The sequence below is a fragment of the Callionymus lyra genome, chromosome 3 (genome assembly GCF_982586985.1).
Source record: "Callionymus lyra chromosome 3, fCalLyr1.hap1.1, whole genome shotgun sequence".
NCBI classification, from domain to species: Eukaryota; Metazoa; Chordata; class Actinopteri; order Syngnathiformes; family Callionymidae; genus Callionymus; species Callionymus lyra.
In genome coordinates, this window is record NC_141820.1 from 8,974,893 (window position 1) to 8,991,612 (window position 16,720).

Consider the following 16,720-nt stretch of genomic DNA (forward strand, 5'->3'; position numbering starts at 1 on the left):
TCTTCACTGGCTGCCAGTTTCTTTCAGGATCAACTTTAAAATCCTGGTTCTTACTTTCAGATCTATTCATGGTCAGACCTTCCATCAGTGATCTGATCCAGACTTACACCCCAGCTCGGGCTCTGAGGTCTGTGGATCAGAATCTACTGATGGTTCCTGAACACGCTTCAGGACCAGAGGAGAGAAATCCTTCCAGACTGTTGCTCCTAAGCTTTGGAACCATCTCTGTGTTTGATGATCTACAAGAAACATCTTAAGACACTTTTATTTCAGCTTTTTCTTAAATTTCTTGATGATCCTGTGTTTGTCTCTACGTTGTCTTGACCTTTTAAAGTATTTTAACTGAGTACTGTTTTGTTGTTTAAGTGCTTTGTGACCCTGGTCTACGAAAGATCTTCACAAATAATAATAATTACTTACTTTACAGGTCTTCATATCAACATGAATCATTTTTTTATTCGACCCCTCGGCCGTGAGTTTGACGGATGTAAAGTCAATCCATTAATTTGAGTAAAAGATGAGGCTTTACCTGTTTTTCAGTGGATTTAATAAGTACATTTATTTGCTGCAGGTACAATAAGATCCCTTTTTTTCAACCACTATAACTACAGACACTCAGAGACTATTTACACTCGCAAATCTCAGGAGATGAAGCTCAAAGATCTTTAATTCATGTTGAAATGAATGTTATGTTTTTTTTTTAAAAACTTCCTAATGTACACGGTGCAGCAGGTCAAGCCCGGGGAGTCCGGACTAAAGACCGGGCTCCGGGTCTAGCGGCTTCACACTGAATATTAAAGACGTGGTCTAGTAGTCGGCGGCAGCCCCGGAGGGAGCTCAGGCTCTCGGAACTGGGTCTGACTCTGACCTGGATCTCCCCCCTAACCCGCCCCCTCGCTCTCGTTCCGGCTCTTTCATAATTCATAGTCCATGTGTGTGTTTTAGCCGCCGTCGATTATTTTTAGCCGAGGCCCCCGGGTTACGCAGAGACGCTGCCACGGGGCAGGTGTGCGACGCACAGCCAACAACATGTGTGTAGGTGTGTGTTGTTTTGGTTTTTTTCACCATGTGTGCGGAGGCTGTCGGTTCCGGTGAGAAGGTGGATGACGCTGATGAAAACGGAGGCGCGAGGTCGACCGCCGTTCCTCGCCGTCACGCGTTTGGAGATTCGAGTCGAAGGGAAGCGTTTGAACTGTTGTCGTCGCCTCATTAGGGAAAAGGTCGGAAAAAAAACCTGCCACGTGGCGCGGCGTCGAGGTCACTTACACTTGAAGGACGGCGTGGGCATCACGGGAGAGTATCGACGCCCTCGGATTATTGAGCGGTTGGATTTAACACTGTGAATAAACGTTGAAATCAACAGGTTTCATATTGAAAGGTTGGATTTGTTTTTAGTTGTTTTAAAAGGTCAACTAATCCAACTGTCTTGACTCACATGTAGTAAATGTTCTTCTCTCTGTCTGTCTTCTGCTGATTCTGAAATATTCGCTGCATTTGTTCATTTTTGTGCTGCAATTAAACTTCAGTTCGCTAGATGTAGATACAAATATCAAACTGTGTAATATATGTGTACTCAATTATTCCACCACAAAAAAAACTAACTTTCAACTGTATCCTCTCGTCCTCAGTCATCGCCAGGATTTCATCATCTGAATTTATTAGATGTTTATTTCATTAGAAGTTCACACAAATGAACCAATGCTGTGAATACCTGCATTTAAATTGTTAAATCTAAATTACCCAAAAATATTGTATACACACTTTATTTAAATATGAACCATGTTTTCATAGACTAAAAACAAAACAAATAAAATTATAATAATAATAATAATAAGTCGTAACTTCTTTCAACTGTTTTGAAACCAAAACATCAGCTTTAAAAAGTGGCTGGAGTCCACTGTATCCTCTCATCCTCAGTCATCGCCAGGATTTCATTCTTCCTATAAATGCGGAGGACGTAATGACTGCTGCCATCTAGTGGCCTGGAAGTTTAATTCAATTATTCCACCCCCCAAAAAATCGACTTTTAAATATACAAAGTATTAAATTAATTATTACAAAAAAGTAACTTTCAACTGTATCCTCTCGTCCTCAGTCATCGACTCGGAATATTGAGCGGTTGGATTTAACACTGTGAATAAACATTGAAATCAACAGGTTTCATATTGAAAGGTTGGATTTGTTTTTAGTTGTTTTAAAAGGTCAACTAATCCAACTGTCTTGACTCACATGTAGTAAATGTTCTTCTCTCTGTCTGTCTTCTGCTGATTCTGAAATATTCGCTGCATTTGTTCATTTTTGTGCTGCAATTAAACTTCAGTTCGCTAGATGTAGATGCAAATATCAAACTGTGTAATATATGTGTACTCAATTATTCCACCACAAAAAAAACTACCTTTAAGTATTAAGTAGTAAGTATCAAGTTTCAACATTTTAAATGTTATATTAAATATTTAATATACACATCCAATCGATCTGCACTTGTTTCTTAGTATTTCAAAAAAGTAACTTTCAACTGTATCCTCTCGTCCTCAGTCATCGCCAGGATTTCATCATCTGAATTTATTAGATGTTTATTTCATTAGAAGTTCACACAAATGAACCAATGCTGTGAATATCTGCATTTAAATTGTTAAATCTAAATTACCCAAAAATATTGTATACACACTTTATTTAAATATGAACCAAGTTTTCATAGACTAAGACAAAACAATTACAATTATAATAATAATAAGTCGTAACTTATTTTAACTGTTTTGAAACCTAAACATCAGCTTTAAAAAGTGGCTGGAGTCCACTGTATCCTCTCATCCTCAGTCATCGGCAGGATTTCATTCTTCCTATAAATGCGGAGGACATAATGACTGCTGCCATCTAGTGGCCTGGAAATTTAATTCAATTATTCCACCCCCCAAAAAATGTACTTTTAAATATACAAAGTATTAAATTAATTATTACAAAAAAATGTTGAATTTTGAACATTTGAATAAAAAATATTCAAAGTTTCAACATTTTAAACGTTAAATTCAATATTTAATATACACATCCAATCAATCTGCACTTATTTTTTGGTATTTCAAAAAAGTAACTTTCAACTGTATCCTCTCGTCCTCAGTCATCGACTCGGAATATTGAGCGGTTGGATTTAACACTGTGAATAAACATTGAAATCAACAGGTTTCATATTGAAAGGTTGGATTTGTTTTTAGTTGTTTTAAAAGGTCAACTAATCCAACTGTCTTGACTCACATGTAGTAAATGTTCTTCTCTCTGTCTGTCTTCTTCTGATTCTGAAATATTCGCTGCATTTGTTCATTTTTGTGCTGCAATTAAACTTCAGTTCGCTAGATGTAGATGCAAATATCAAACTGTGTAATATATGTGTACTCAATTATTCCACCACAAAAAAAAATACCTTTAAGTATTAAGTAGTAAGTATTAAATTAATTATTACAAATTTTGAACATTTGAATAAAGAATATTCAAAGTTTCAACATTTTAAACGTTATATTCAACATTTAATATACACATCCAATCGATCTGCACTTATTTTTTGGTATTTCAAAAAAGTTATACTATTTTCGTACACACACAAAAATGTTTCCTCCACATTCGCACCAAAGACGCCTAAAGCCGGTGGATCAGAAACAGAGATTTAAGGATCGTATTGTTTCCCATCTTGCTAAACATCCGAGAGATAAAACGCACCAACAAAACCCTGCAGCCAGTAAAGTGACTCTTTTAAACTGAAATAAATTGGCTCGCGAAGCCTGGTTGTTGCTCCATTTTTCTTCAAGGCTGAATGTTGTGAACATCAAGACGGAACAAACCCTGACTCATCAGCACAACGTTTCAAGGAGCAGAAAATGCTACGTCGCTCCAGATCCACCTAAGACTGTAAATTGCTTACGTTCGGATCGTTTGTCTTTTTCTCAGTTAGTGTCGCATCTATAATGCATGAACGGTTTCGTGCTCCTGACAATCCTTTTCAAACAAGCTTATCCTAACGAGTGTTGTGACGGATCCATGTAAACATTCTTTGTTTGATATCGTTTTCTTTGGGGAAATATTGTATGTTTTGGTTTTGCTTTTTCCACCTAAAAGGTTGTTTTTCTTGTTTTTAAATTTCTTTAGAGCTTTTTTTTTCTTGTATAAATTGTGTATTTTCTATCTTTTAATCACACAAGTGGTCAAAATATTTCAACAATGTCATTCACAGGCCAAAAACAAAAACAATAAGATAAATTGTGATACTTTAGTAACAAGTATATATGTGTAGTATAGTTGAGTACTTGACTATAGTGTTTTAATTTACAGACCACATGATTCTTGACTGCTATCATTTGTTTTCAAACCAAAATATGTCCAAACATAAGGTTTAAAAGCTGCTGGAGTCGCTGTATCCTCTCGTCCTCAGTCATCACTAGGATCCTGCAGGATTTCACTCCTCTTTAGCTAATACCATATGTATCACGATACAAGGACAAGAGTATGGCGTATTACGATGTATAACAATATAAAGTGATACTGTAGTAACAAGGATATATTTGTAGTATAGTCCAGTACTTGACTCTGGTGTTGTGATAGTGTAGTAACGGGGATATATGTGTAGTATTGTCGAGTAATTGACTCTGGTGTTGTAGTATTTACAGACCACATGACTCTTGACGAAGTCGTAACTGCTTTCATTTGTTTTCAAACCAAAATATGTCCAAACATCAGCTTTAAAATTTGCTGGAGTCGCTGTATCCTCTCGTCCTCAGTCATCACTGGGATCCCGCAGGATTTTACTCCTCTTTAGCTAATACCATATGTATCATGATACAAGGAAAACAGTATGGCGTACTCGATGTACAACAATCTAAAGTGATACTGTAGTAACAAGTATATATGTGTAGTATTGTCCAGTACTTGACTCTGGTGTTGTAGTATTTACAGACCACATGACTCTTGACGAAGTCGTAACTCATTTGTTTTCAAACCAAAATATGTCCAAACATCAGCTTTAAAAGCTGCTGGAGTCGCTGTATCCTCTCGTCCTCAGTCATCATCAGATTTCATCAGCTGAATTTATTAGATGTTTATTTCATTAGAAGTTTCACAAAAATGAACCAATGCTGTGAATATCTGCATTTAAATCGTTAAATCTAAATTACACAAAAAAATGGTATACACATTTTATATAAATATGATAACATGAAAACAAATCTGTTAATTAAAAAGTTTTTTGAAAAATGTTTTAAAAGCCCAAAACAAAACAAATTAAATTATAATAATATTAATAAGTCGTAACTCGTTTCAACTGTTTTGAAACCAAAACATCAGCTTTAAAAAGTGGCTGTATCCTCTCATCCTCAGTCATCGGAGGACGGAATGACTGCTGCCATCTAGTGGCCTGGAAGTTTAATTGAAACAAAAAAATTAACACATTGTCTAAATAGTTACATTTTAATTGATAATAACATTTTAAATACTTAAATAAAATATAAACCATAAAAGAACTATGATAAAAATACAATAATTTGAAGGGAAAGTAATCGATACATATTGAATATTGAATTAGTATTGTTATTTAAGTGATCAATATTTTCCTACACTCCTAATAGTTGCTATTGTTAGCATGTTAGCATGTGGCTTGTTGTTTGACCGTCAACTAAATCGATTGAAGTGTTTTCAAGGTCATTCAATAAAACCAATTCTCTTTAGTTCTTGAGTCACTTTTCTATTTTTAATTTCTTGCAGGAGGAGTCCTGTCTTCTTATCGACTGTATCCTCTTGTCCTCAGTCATCGCCAGTGACCTCGCAGCATTACGTTCTGCCTTTAGCCGTGGAGGACGTGACGACTGCTGCCATCTAGTGGCCGGAGGTTTAATCGCAACACAGCACATGCATGTAAATTGTAAATAAAAAATAGTTTATTTTATACTCACTTAATTGAACTACAAACCAGGAAAGAACTGTGATAAAGTACATGATAGGTACTAGAAGTCTCCTTCTCTGATGTATAACAAAAGCTACTTTCTTCTTCAGGGGCTCACGTGGTAATAGTATCAGCGCAGAAAAGAATCTAAAGAGTTAAAAAGCAGTTCATATGCAGCTCAGATCCTCCTCCGTTCGAGGAAGAGATAAAAAAAAATGGATGTTTGAGCTTCCAGTCGTCGATAGACTGAATTATTCCTGCTTATGAGATTCCGTGTCTCGGGAAGAACATATATTGGAAAACCTCACCAGGGCCGTTGATGCTCGTCGCCGAAATTCAATCTCACATCAAAATTGAAAATTAAATATTGATTATTGATTAATGTACTGAGTAAAGGGTTTGCTGGTCTGGTGAGAGATGAACGTGTCACATGTTCTTATACGAGCAGAGATTAAAACAAAACTCATCTGGAAACTTTAGAAAAACAGGATAGAATTCAATTAAAAAATGTTAAAAAAACAAAATCATTTTCACACCATGAACGATTCTGCATCGATGCAATGATGAGACGTCATAGATTAATATTTGACCCGGAGGCCTGGACACAAATGTGTTTGTGGTATCCCTTGTGTTGTCTGTAGGTCAAGGTGATACGAAAGCCTGAAAATAAATGTGTTTGAAGTATCCCTTGTGTTGTCTCTGGGTCAAGGTGACCCCAAGGTCTGGAAACAAATGTGTTTGAGGTATCCCTTGTGTTGTCTCTGGGTCAAGGTGACCTAAAAGCCTGGAAACAAATGTGTTTGAGATATCCCTTGTGTTGCTTCTGGGTCACGGTGACCCTAAATGTCTGAAAATGAATGTGTTTGAGGTATCCCTTGTGTTGTCTCTGGGTCAAGGTGACCTAAAAGCCTGGAAACAAATGTGTTTGAGATATCCCTTGTGTTGTCTCTGGGTCAAGGTGACCCGAAATGCCTGAAAATGAATGTATATGTGGTATCCCTTGTGTTGCTTCTGGGTCAAGGTGACCCTAAATGTCTGAAAATGAATGTGTTTGAGGTATCCCTTGTGTTGTCCCTGGGTCAAGGTGACCCCAAGGCCCGGAAACAAATGTGTTTTAAGTATCCCTTATGTTGCTTCTGGGTAAAGGTAACCCTAAGACCCGGAAACAAATGTGTTCGAGAAATTCCTTGTGTTGTCTCTGGGTCAAGGTGACCCCAAGGCCTACAAACAAAAGTGTTTGTGGTATCCCTTGCGTCAACCTCCCTGGCTTCATAAATACATATGCAGTGGTGGAGGTCGTTGACCCTGAGACAGCATAGGGGATACAACAAACACATTTGTTTCCAGGCAACCAGGTCACCTTGACCCTGATATAACATGAGGGTTAAGTTAGTCACTGAACAAATCTTTTGTTTAATGAAGATATTTTCAGTACTTGATAAACTTCCTGACAATTAAATATATATTTTTTGTTAAAAATATTTGCGAGCAGTTGATTAACAATAAAGAAAGAGTTGAAATGTATCCGACTAGTTGCTCTGCTGAGTATAAATGTAACATGTGATCATCTCTTTGAGCAGGTATTACCTCAACAAGTACACACTAGATTTTCTTCAGCCTGTGGCCTCTCGCGGGATCTTTACAACTCTTATCCAATAAAAAGAACTTCAGATGAAACGTTATGTCCGGCTATAAAACTCAGATAAATGACCTTTGGCTCAGACCTCCTCGCCCTCTAGAGTGACGTTTGAATCACAGTAATACACACAACAAAGTACCCCCCAAAAAAAAATTGATTGCCTGACAATCTAAGATTTCTTCAAATCATTCTGAGGCTCTTTACTGTCGTCTCTTACTCTCTCAGCTGAGGCAATCAATCAAAGCTTAGAGCTCGATTGCAGTGACCCTTCAGTGTGTGTGTGTGTGTGTGTGTGTGTGTGTGTGTGAGAGTGTGTTAGTGTGTGTGTTAGTGTGTGTCTATGTGGAGCGGTCGAGACAGATGTGACATTAATGATTCATACACAGAGACTGTGACACTTAAGTACACTGTAATTGTTCAGTCACATATTGATTAGCAGACGTTAAGCAGCAGAATAATAAAACATAAATATAGTGTATTAAGTCAAGACGCCGACGCTAAAAAGTGTCTGACTATGGAAGTAAAAACTTTCGCCATCAGACTTTGAATATACATTTAAAAACACTGAATTTTTACAGCATCAAAATCAGAAAGTGTAAATTTTCTTTGTTATACATATTGCATTTATTCACGCATTGAAAAAAATAGATGGTGAATATATAACTCGTAGTTTTTCAAATTAAAAGTCTGATTTTGATGGTTTAGAAATTCAGTGTTGAAATGTATATGCACTCAAATTCATTCATCGTTATATTAACACTGAATTATTTTATAATAAAATGAACGCAGAATTTATTTGTATTGTTTTGTTTTTTTATTAAATTTATTAACATTGAATGTTGTTTTTACCTTGAATTTATACACTTTATTGATATTTATTTTTACACATAATTTATAGCAAATAATAGTGCTTTTTTTAAATTCAAAATGTGTCTTTTTTTACACTTAATTTTTACATTGAATGTTGTTTATTCACATTTATGAAATGTATTTATTTTATTTTATTTTAACTTTTTTTTTAACTGATTTTTTTCAGTTAAAATATTTTATTTTAAAGTTGAATTTTACATTGAATTTATTAATGCATTTATTTTATTAAAAGGACGTCGAAAGAAAAAACATGGTCGAAATTTGACGGGTTTTTTTTTTTATTCAAAGTGCTGTAAAAATTTAGTTTTAGACATGAATATTCAAATCTTGACGGCACATACTCATGGAGGTATATGTGACTTTAATTATACATTTTCGAAAACTAACACTAATTTACAGCATCTTAATAGGAGCTATAGAATTTTGGAAAACTTAAACTTAAAGCAGCGTTTTTTTTTAATCAACATCTTTTTTTTTAATGCAGGAATACATTTAGTGTAGAATTCGAATATTAAAATAATCTAATGAAAAAATATATATATATATTAAATGTAATGTAAAAATCCAATGTGTAAGAATATTAAAAGTATATCAATTCAATGTAAAGAAAAAATAAATATAGATGAATTATGTGTTAATATAAACGCATTTGCATTTCAACAGTGAATTTTTAAAGCGTCAAAATCAGACTGTGACTTTGAAAAACAATTAAATTTCAAGCAGTTATTTTTCCGCCATCAATTTCTTTCAATGCGTGAATAGATTCAGTGCGAAATTTAAAGTGTTCCAAAAAAAATCGATTCAATATTCTAATTCTAATTTTGATGTTGAAAAAATTCAGTGTTAGAAATGTCAATTTGTTCATATTCAAGGTCTGATAGCAAACATTCACTTCATCAGTCGGGGAACAAGAGGAGAAACAGTCTAGTGTTGGAGCTGAAGGGGTTTATGAGGAGAGTCTTGGTGTTGATGTTTTTTTCAGCACCTGAACAGGTAAAAAATGTAAGCGCTTGAATGACGAGCCAACAGACTGAAGCCCATGTGTGCAGGAATTAGTGGCAGCAGATCGTTTACCACAACAAACATGTCCGTGTTTGAAGGTGTTTTGATCTCTGGAGTCTCTGGCGACGACGGTTAAGTCGGTTTAAGCGTGTCGAGTTAAATCACAGGAATAAATGAACAAGGTCGTCGCGGCCCAGTGACGAGCAAATACGTCCTTAAATTGACCTGCAAACCTCCTCATCTCAGTGTGAGAATCACAGCCGTCGTCTTTCCTGATGTTTTTAATTCCATTTATTTAATTATTTATTTTAATAGCTTTTTAATAACTGACTATATTTTGTTCCGCTTCATGTCTGCTCTCATTTTTTCCTTCCCCACTGGTTTAATTGCTAAGAGAGTTGTTCTTATGAGGTTTCTGCATCAGCCTTTTTTCTCCTAAATATTTACTCCCAGTTGTAATAAGTACTCTTATTATTTAAAAATAAAAAAATAATTTATTTCTCCCTTTAAAAAAAAAAGAAGAAGTATTTCCTTATTAAAAAACGTAGATAGAATTGTAGTCGATTTTTTATTAATAATTAATAAAACGATCAGGTTTTAAATTCAATAAAACTAGATATTTTCTATGTCATTTTAATGAAAAAACGTTATTTTTACTCTGCTTTTTGATTATGTTCAATCTTGTCCCTCATACATGTCTTAAGGCGAGTCTTAAAATATGCCTTTAATTTGCACTATAAAATTATTTTCTTTAAAATGTTTTCTTTGACAAACAGAACGATCAATATTTTTGTGTGAACAAAGAACAAATCATGCAACTAGGAGGTAATTAACTCAATTCAATTTAATTCAATTCAATTCAATTTTCAATTCAATTCAATTTTCAATTCAATTTTATTTAAAGTGTCTTATTGTAACAAAGTTATCTCGAGACACTATACAGTTGAAATAAGACTACAGTTGATTAAGGAAAAATAGATCCCAGCAATTCAACAAAGAGCAAGAAGCATAATTAGCGTAAAAAGGAATTAACAGTTACACTTTCGTTGTTAAATACGAGGATGATATTGTATTAACAAAGTCTTCAACATATTTAGCTAATTTAACAAATTATTTTCTTTTTCATCATCGGATTGGATTTTTTTTATTTTAGCCAAAACTTTAATCCACCTTGTAAAACCCCTGGCTATATATTGATAATGTTCATATTTCCATCTTAGATGGTAGGAACAGAAAATATTCCAGAAAATTTGCCTTCTGGCTCAGCTCTTTTTGCTACAATGGTGAGGCTGTAGCAAAACTCAATTTTCTAATGTAACTAAAATTCCTAAAGTCTTATACCAACGGCCATTTTCTTAAGCAAAAGACCAATAGAATCTGCAATAGAAACTTCTTTAAAATAATGGAAGCAAATATATATTTATTAATAAATATATAAACAGCAACTGCCTGCCCTTGTGTGGACCTAAATGATACACATTTATTTCATCAACAGACTAAACCTGATGCTAACACAGAATAAACAAAAATATAAATAAACAAAAATCCATGTTATAGGTGGACTGACCAATGATCTACACATACTCCACACAGCATAGCGGTTATACTTCAATTATCATTTGTTTAATGTATTTCCCTAAAAATAAAACAGTATTATAACTATTAGTTAGAAACTGGCAGCTAATGTACAGTTCGCAGGATCGGGGAAATGTGAGTTCTTCTACTAGAGCAGCTCAGAATTCTGGCTGCAGAGTTTTGTATGAACTGCAGGCGAGACATCCTTCTTGTTTAGACACCAACATAAACTACAATAGTCTAAACGAGAAGAAACAAACACCTAAATTATAAGCTCCAGATCGTGTTGTGACATCATTTTCCTAAGTTTTTTTTTTTTACTACTTTTTATCATTACTATTATTAGAAAACTAAACACGGTCACACAATATCTCAGTCAATTTGTTTCAGGCTGTAGAACCTTTTAAGCCAAAAGTCTTTTGGCTCCCAAAAAAGGGCTTGAATAAGTGTTTTTTAGAAATACAATTTGAGACAAGAAATAAAATAAAATGTTTTTGCACATCATCCAAATCATTCTTCCGAGTGTATTCCATGCAACCCATCAAAATGTTTTCACAGTCTGTTGTCAAGGTTCTCTTGAAATAAATTGCACTTTCAATAACAGATTCATCTTTTCTCGCATTTTCAACGCACAATAAAAGCTTCTCATCCATCCACTGCATGGATGGAACACAGTGTCTAAGTGACCTTTTGTTGCCCCTGAATAATCTGCATTTCTAACGCCTGTTAATGATCCAAAAAAAAACATTTAATCCCAGATTGAAACACAAGTGCTGATCGAAGTTGTCTTCAGTACAAGGAAGAATAAGAACTGGATTGAATTCCACTAGAAGTTTGAATAAAAATCATTATGAAATTCAATCCGTGTAACACAATCTCATCCGTTTCATTCCACATTTTTTTTTCGCACATCCATACTAGAGATGAAGTTTCTGCCTCATGGAGGTGCAGCATCTCCAGCATCCAAACAAACCCCTTGTCCCGGTTAGCCCGGGTTAGACGCGAGATGAAAAAAAAAGAAAAGGGGGGGACTCACCTGGGCGACACTGGTGCAAAAGATCCGAGCTGGAGCCTCAACTTCTTCTCTGTCGTTTTTGACGTGACTATCACTCCCACCTCAGCACCTCCGGACCCATCTTCTTCCTCCCCTCAGTGTGTGTGTGTGTGTGTGTGTGTGTTCCTGCAGCAGAAATTCAATTCCCCGCGGGATGATGGTCGCGGTGAGGATGCTCTCCGTGGCTTTTACTCCGCGTGAAAGAATGTGGATGTGGAGGGCGGTGCTGCCACTTCACTGGAGTTTCTGATCCACCGGATCCAATCCAGAAGAGAGAGGATCGAGGAGCGCACAAGTGCAAGACGTCCCTCCCCGAGCCTGGCTCACCTGCGCCCTCTCGTGGTGGGATTTGAGAGGAGAGGGAAAAAAAAAAAAAAAATCTGCTGTAACTATTTCTTGGATTTTGATTGGTTCCGATGCGCTCGAGCGCTTTCGTAATAAGCACGACCAGCACACCTGAGACCTGCCAGTAGTTCATTTGGAGTCCAACCTGGACACATGAAAAATAGAATACGCAGTTTAAATCAAAAAGAGATAACCTTGGATTTTTTTTGGGGGGGGGTTAAATTACATTTTACTTGATGATAGTTTATAAAAAGGAACCTAATGCGTTGATTTAAGTGTCTCTTAAATGGTTCTAGGACCTCTATTGTACTCATCAGTATCTTTCTTTTTGCACAAAACTCTCTTTTAATAAAGATATTTACATTAGAAAATACGCTTAAGCCCCGCCCACTTAAAAAATGCTCCGTTTTTGGCTGAGACGAAATCTCGTCCAGGTAACCACGTCCACTCTGCTCTGATTGGTCACAAAAACACGAGTTTCATTCAAGGATTCACGTCAATGTCAAACTCAGCCCTCAAATTCCCGTGCTGTGTCTCAAATCGCATACTTGCGTACTCAAAGTTAGTATTTTTAGTGCGTAAGTGCGTCTCAATTCTTAGTATGCGAAATTTAGTGCGCCATGCACACTAAATTGACACTAAAACTCCCACAAAACTGAGTATGGTCCGATGGACACTTTCTACACTAAACAACTGCCATCTTAGTGACGTTGTAAACGGAAGTTACGTCATATATATATATATATAAATGCATATACTTACAAGTGCATTTTCAGCAGCAGTAGAAGTATGAAACGTCTTCGCTGCTGATACTAGCGTAAATATCTCGGGAATATATCAATTCTCATAATTTTTCTTTATTTCTTTTTCCAAACTTGCAAAACGTTCTGCCAGCAGGTGGCGATAGCGTTCAAACTGCTGGTTGCAACCATCGTTAAATAGTAGTAGAAGAAGAAGCTGTCGCGTCATTTCCTGTTAATGCATAGCAGCAGAGTTTGATTTGAGACATACTATCCGTGGAGAATTAGTTATTAGTTAGTACGTACACTATCCTGATGCATACTAACTTCTAGTATACTAAGAGAAGTATGCGATTTGAGACACAGCAGAAATCTTGTCCAAGTAACCACGCCCACTCTGCTCTGATTGGTCACAAAAACACAAGTTTCATTTTAGGACTCACGGAAATGTCAAACTCACCCCTTAAACTCCTTTTTTGTACAGTAAAAAACGGATAATAAAAAATAAGGTTTGCTGCTTAATGTATATAAAAACACCTAAAGGCAGAAGTAAATCTCACCATGTTTACATTAATATTTATTTTGTTTCACGATCAACATGTAGGTTCTTAACCGATGTTGTTGTAGTCTGTATAAATGAATGCTACAACAAACGATAATACAAGGGCGTGTTTAGGGCTTCTAGGGGAGGACATTTGCCCCAGTGTGATGTCAGAATGGGATCACCAAACCGTAATCTCGTTTGGCAAGATTTCAGACAGGGGACAACTTTATGAAGTAATAACTTCAAAACAGAGCAACGTCATGATGAATGACCTCCTACATTTTGAAGACTTCAACATTTACAACATGTGAATAAGTCAGAAGAGTTGGGTTTTCACATTAGGTGCCTTTTAAAGTGATAGTTCACCTAAATTTATAGCACTCATTTTCTACTCTCCTTCGTGTCGACTGAGGGTAGGGATTCTTTTCAGAGTAACCTGTTATAGACAAAAATGTTTGTTCATTTTAATGTAGCGACTGCAGCTCAGTTGTCTTCGTCTTCATCCAAAATTACACTTAAATGAAAGTAATAGTTCACCAATAATTTAAATTTAACCATTTCTACTCACCCTCATGTCGAGTAATCTGTTCTTTTTTAGAGTTATAAAGAAAAATGTTTGTTCATTTTAATGTAGCGACTGGAGCTCAGTTGTCTTCGTCTTCATCTTCGTCCAAAAATGCACTTAAATGAAAGAAATAGTTCACCCATAATTTAAATTGGGTTGGGATTCTTTTCAGAGTAATCTGTTCTTTTTAGAGTTATAGACAAAAATGTTTGTTCATTTTAATGTAGTGACTGGAGCTCAGTTGTGTTCGTCTTCATCTTCGTCCAAAAAGACACTTAAAAACATCCAAATACCTCCAAACTGCTCGTCTGTAACGTCCATCTTGTATTGGGTTTCACATTAGTTGACATTTAATAGTACTTCTTGTAAATAATATAACAATAGTCATTTAAATCTTTTTAAGGGTCACTCGCAAAAATGTCCTGAAACACAAAAGCCTAAAGTCATATTTAGAGATTATTAAAAAATACCAAATAAAATGGTTCGTTTTTTACATGATTTTATGAGGGCCAAATAAATACAATAACTATACAGCTATACAACGCTTTATATCCTTGTTCCTACAGTATCGCAATATACTGTATCACAATACCTACTATGTACCGAACCTATATCGCCACAATTTAAACATCATTGTTTATACTGATACATTCTATATCACAGCAATATTAAGGCCTATGGTACACAAACTAAAAACAATAAAAATAAATGTTTGAATAACATGAAAATAATAAGATAAACATAATGATAAATACATAAACAAACATAAACATAAGACACATGCAAGCACTATAGAAGTACGAACGTGAGGGAGTTATAAATATGAATTAAAAAAATGTTTAAATGACATAATCTGACAGGAAGGATAAACATAATCTATCATTCCTGCAGCGAGTGTGATTAATGCTCATGTTGATACTGTGACGTTTATAGATACATGTTTTTAAGAGAAGGAACAGAGATCATCGTGGTCGATAATTATTAGAAACGTCAAGAACGATTAAAAACTGATGTTAAAGGAATTTGTTGGGAAAGTTTGAAGCAGAACGAACACTGAGATTATTAACAGAATATCACTGACAGACTCGCTGTTCAAGGCGGTTCAGTAAATAAAACTTGTGTTGATCCTGCGACCTGGACCGCTACAAGATTCTGGCCCCTGGTGTGATTGAGTTTGACGCCTCTGCTCGAGTGGATGACCTAACATCTCTTCCTGTTTTCAAGTGGCATGTCTCGCGCCTCCGACTAACAGTAGAAGAAATCGAGTGACATGAGGCAGCGGCTCCTGAAGTGCGAGAAAACGAGTGTTCGCTGTTCTGTCTAGAGGTGTTAAAAAATGATACACAGATATAGCGCAACATTTTCTTGATGTTTCCATGTGTCGATATTCAGCAGTAGTATACTGTTGTTGTTTTGTTTTTAAAATCTGTATAAAATAAATATTTTGATATTTTAATTTACAATTGACATGTTTTTCTTTTGTTTATTTTCTGTGTTATCTTATTTCATTCATTTATTCTGTACTGACTCAACATTTCCTATGTTGTGTTGGTAATAAAAGTTTCTGATTCTGAACTATTCACTGCGTTTGTTCATTTTTGTGTTGCAATTAAACTTCAGTTCGCTAGATGGCCGCAGCCATTAAGTCCTCCGCAACTGAAGGAGCAATTAAATCCAGGCAACGACTGAGGACGAGAGGATACAGTGGACTCCAGCAACTTCTTAAAACAGATTTTTGAAATCTGTTGATGAAATCACACAAGTTTCAGGCGATGACTGAGGACAAGAGGATACAGTCAACTCCAACAGCTTTTAAAAACAGATGTTTGAAATCTGCTGATGAAATCACACGAGATCCCGGTGATGACTGAGGACGAGAGGATACATGCATCTCCAGCAGCTTTTAAAGATGATGTTTTAAATCAGCTGATGAAATCACAAAAGATCCCTTTGATGACTGAGGACGAGAGGATATAGTGGCCTCCTTTTAAAGCTGACGTTTGTACAACCCTCATGTAAGTAAGTAAGTAAGTAAGTAATATTTATTTATATAGCGCTTTTCCAGCCCAGGGTCACAAAGCGCTTTAACAAATACTTTAAACAATACTCAAAAAAGTATATACTTTAAAGATCAAGATAATACTGAGAACAACACAGGAGTTCCAGAAAATCAAGGAAAAGCCTGAACAAATAGAAACGTCTTAAGATGTTTCTTAAAGGAGTCAGTAGACTCCAGTAAATGTTCTTCCTCTCCAAGATGCAGTAAGTTCCTCATCATGACCATGTTTTACACTTATTACTTTATAAAGTTGCTGTGAAAATCTGGGCGAACGAGAGGTTACGAGAGTCCATCATAACGTAATAATGGCTTCACTCCTCCTCCAGCCAGCTGTGATCACGCCCCGCTTTGTTTATACAATGAGTCCCTTTGAGGTGGAGACTTCCGGGATTGATGACAAACCTCGA

General features: G+C 35.7%; 1 protein-coding gene across 1 annotated transcript in view; it reads right to left on the reverse strand.

Moving 5' to 3' along the window:
• Positions 1 to 12,219, reverse strand: part of cpne4b (copine IVb) — a 77,454-nt gene extending 65,235 nt beyond the window's left edge. Inside the window, exon 1 of the mRNA XM_087786352.1 lies at positions 12,043 to 12,219. The gene's annotated coding sequence lies outside the window, so the exon portion shown is untranslated. The remainder of the gene's footprint in view (positions 1 to 12,042) is intronic.
• Between the last annotated feature and the right edge of the window lie 4,501 nt (positions 12,220 to 16,720).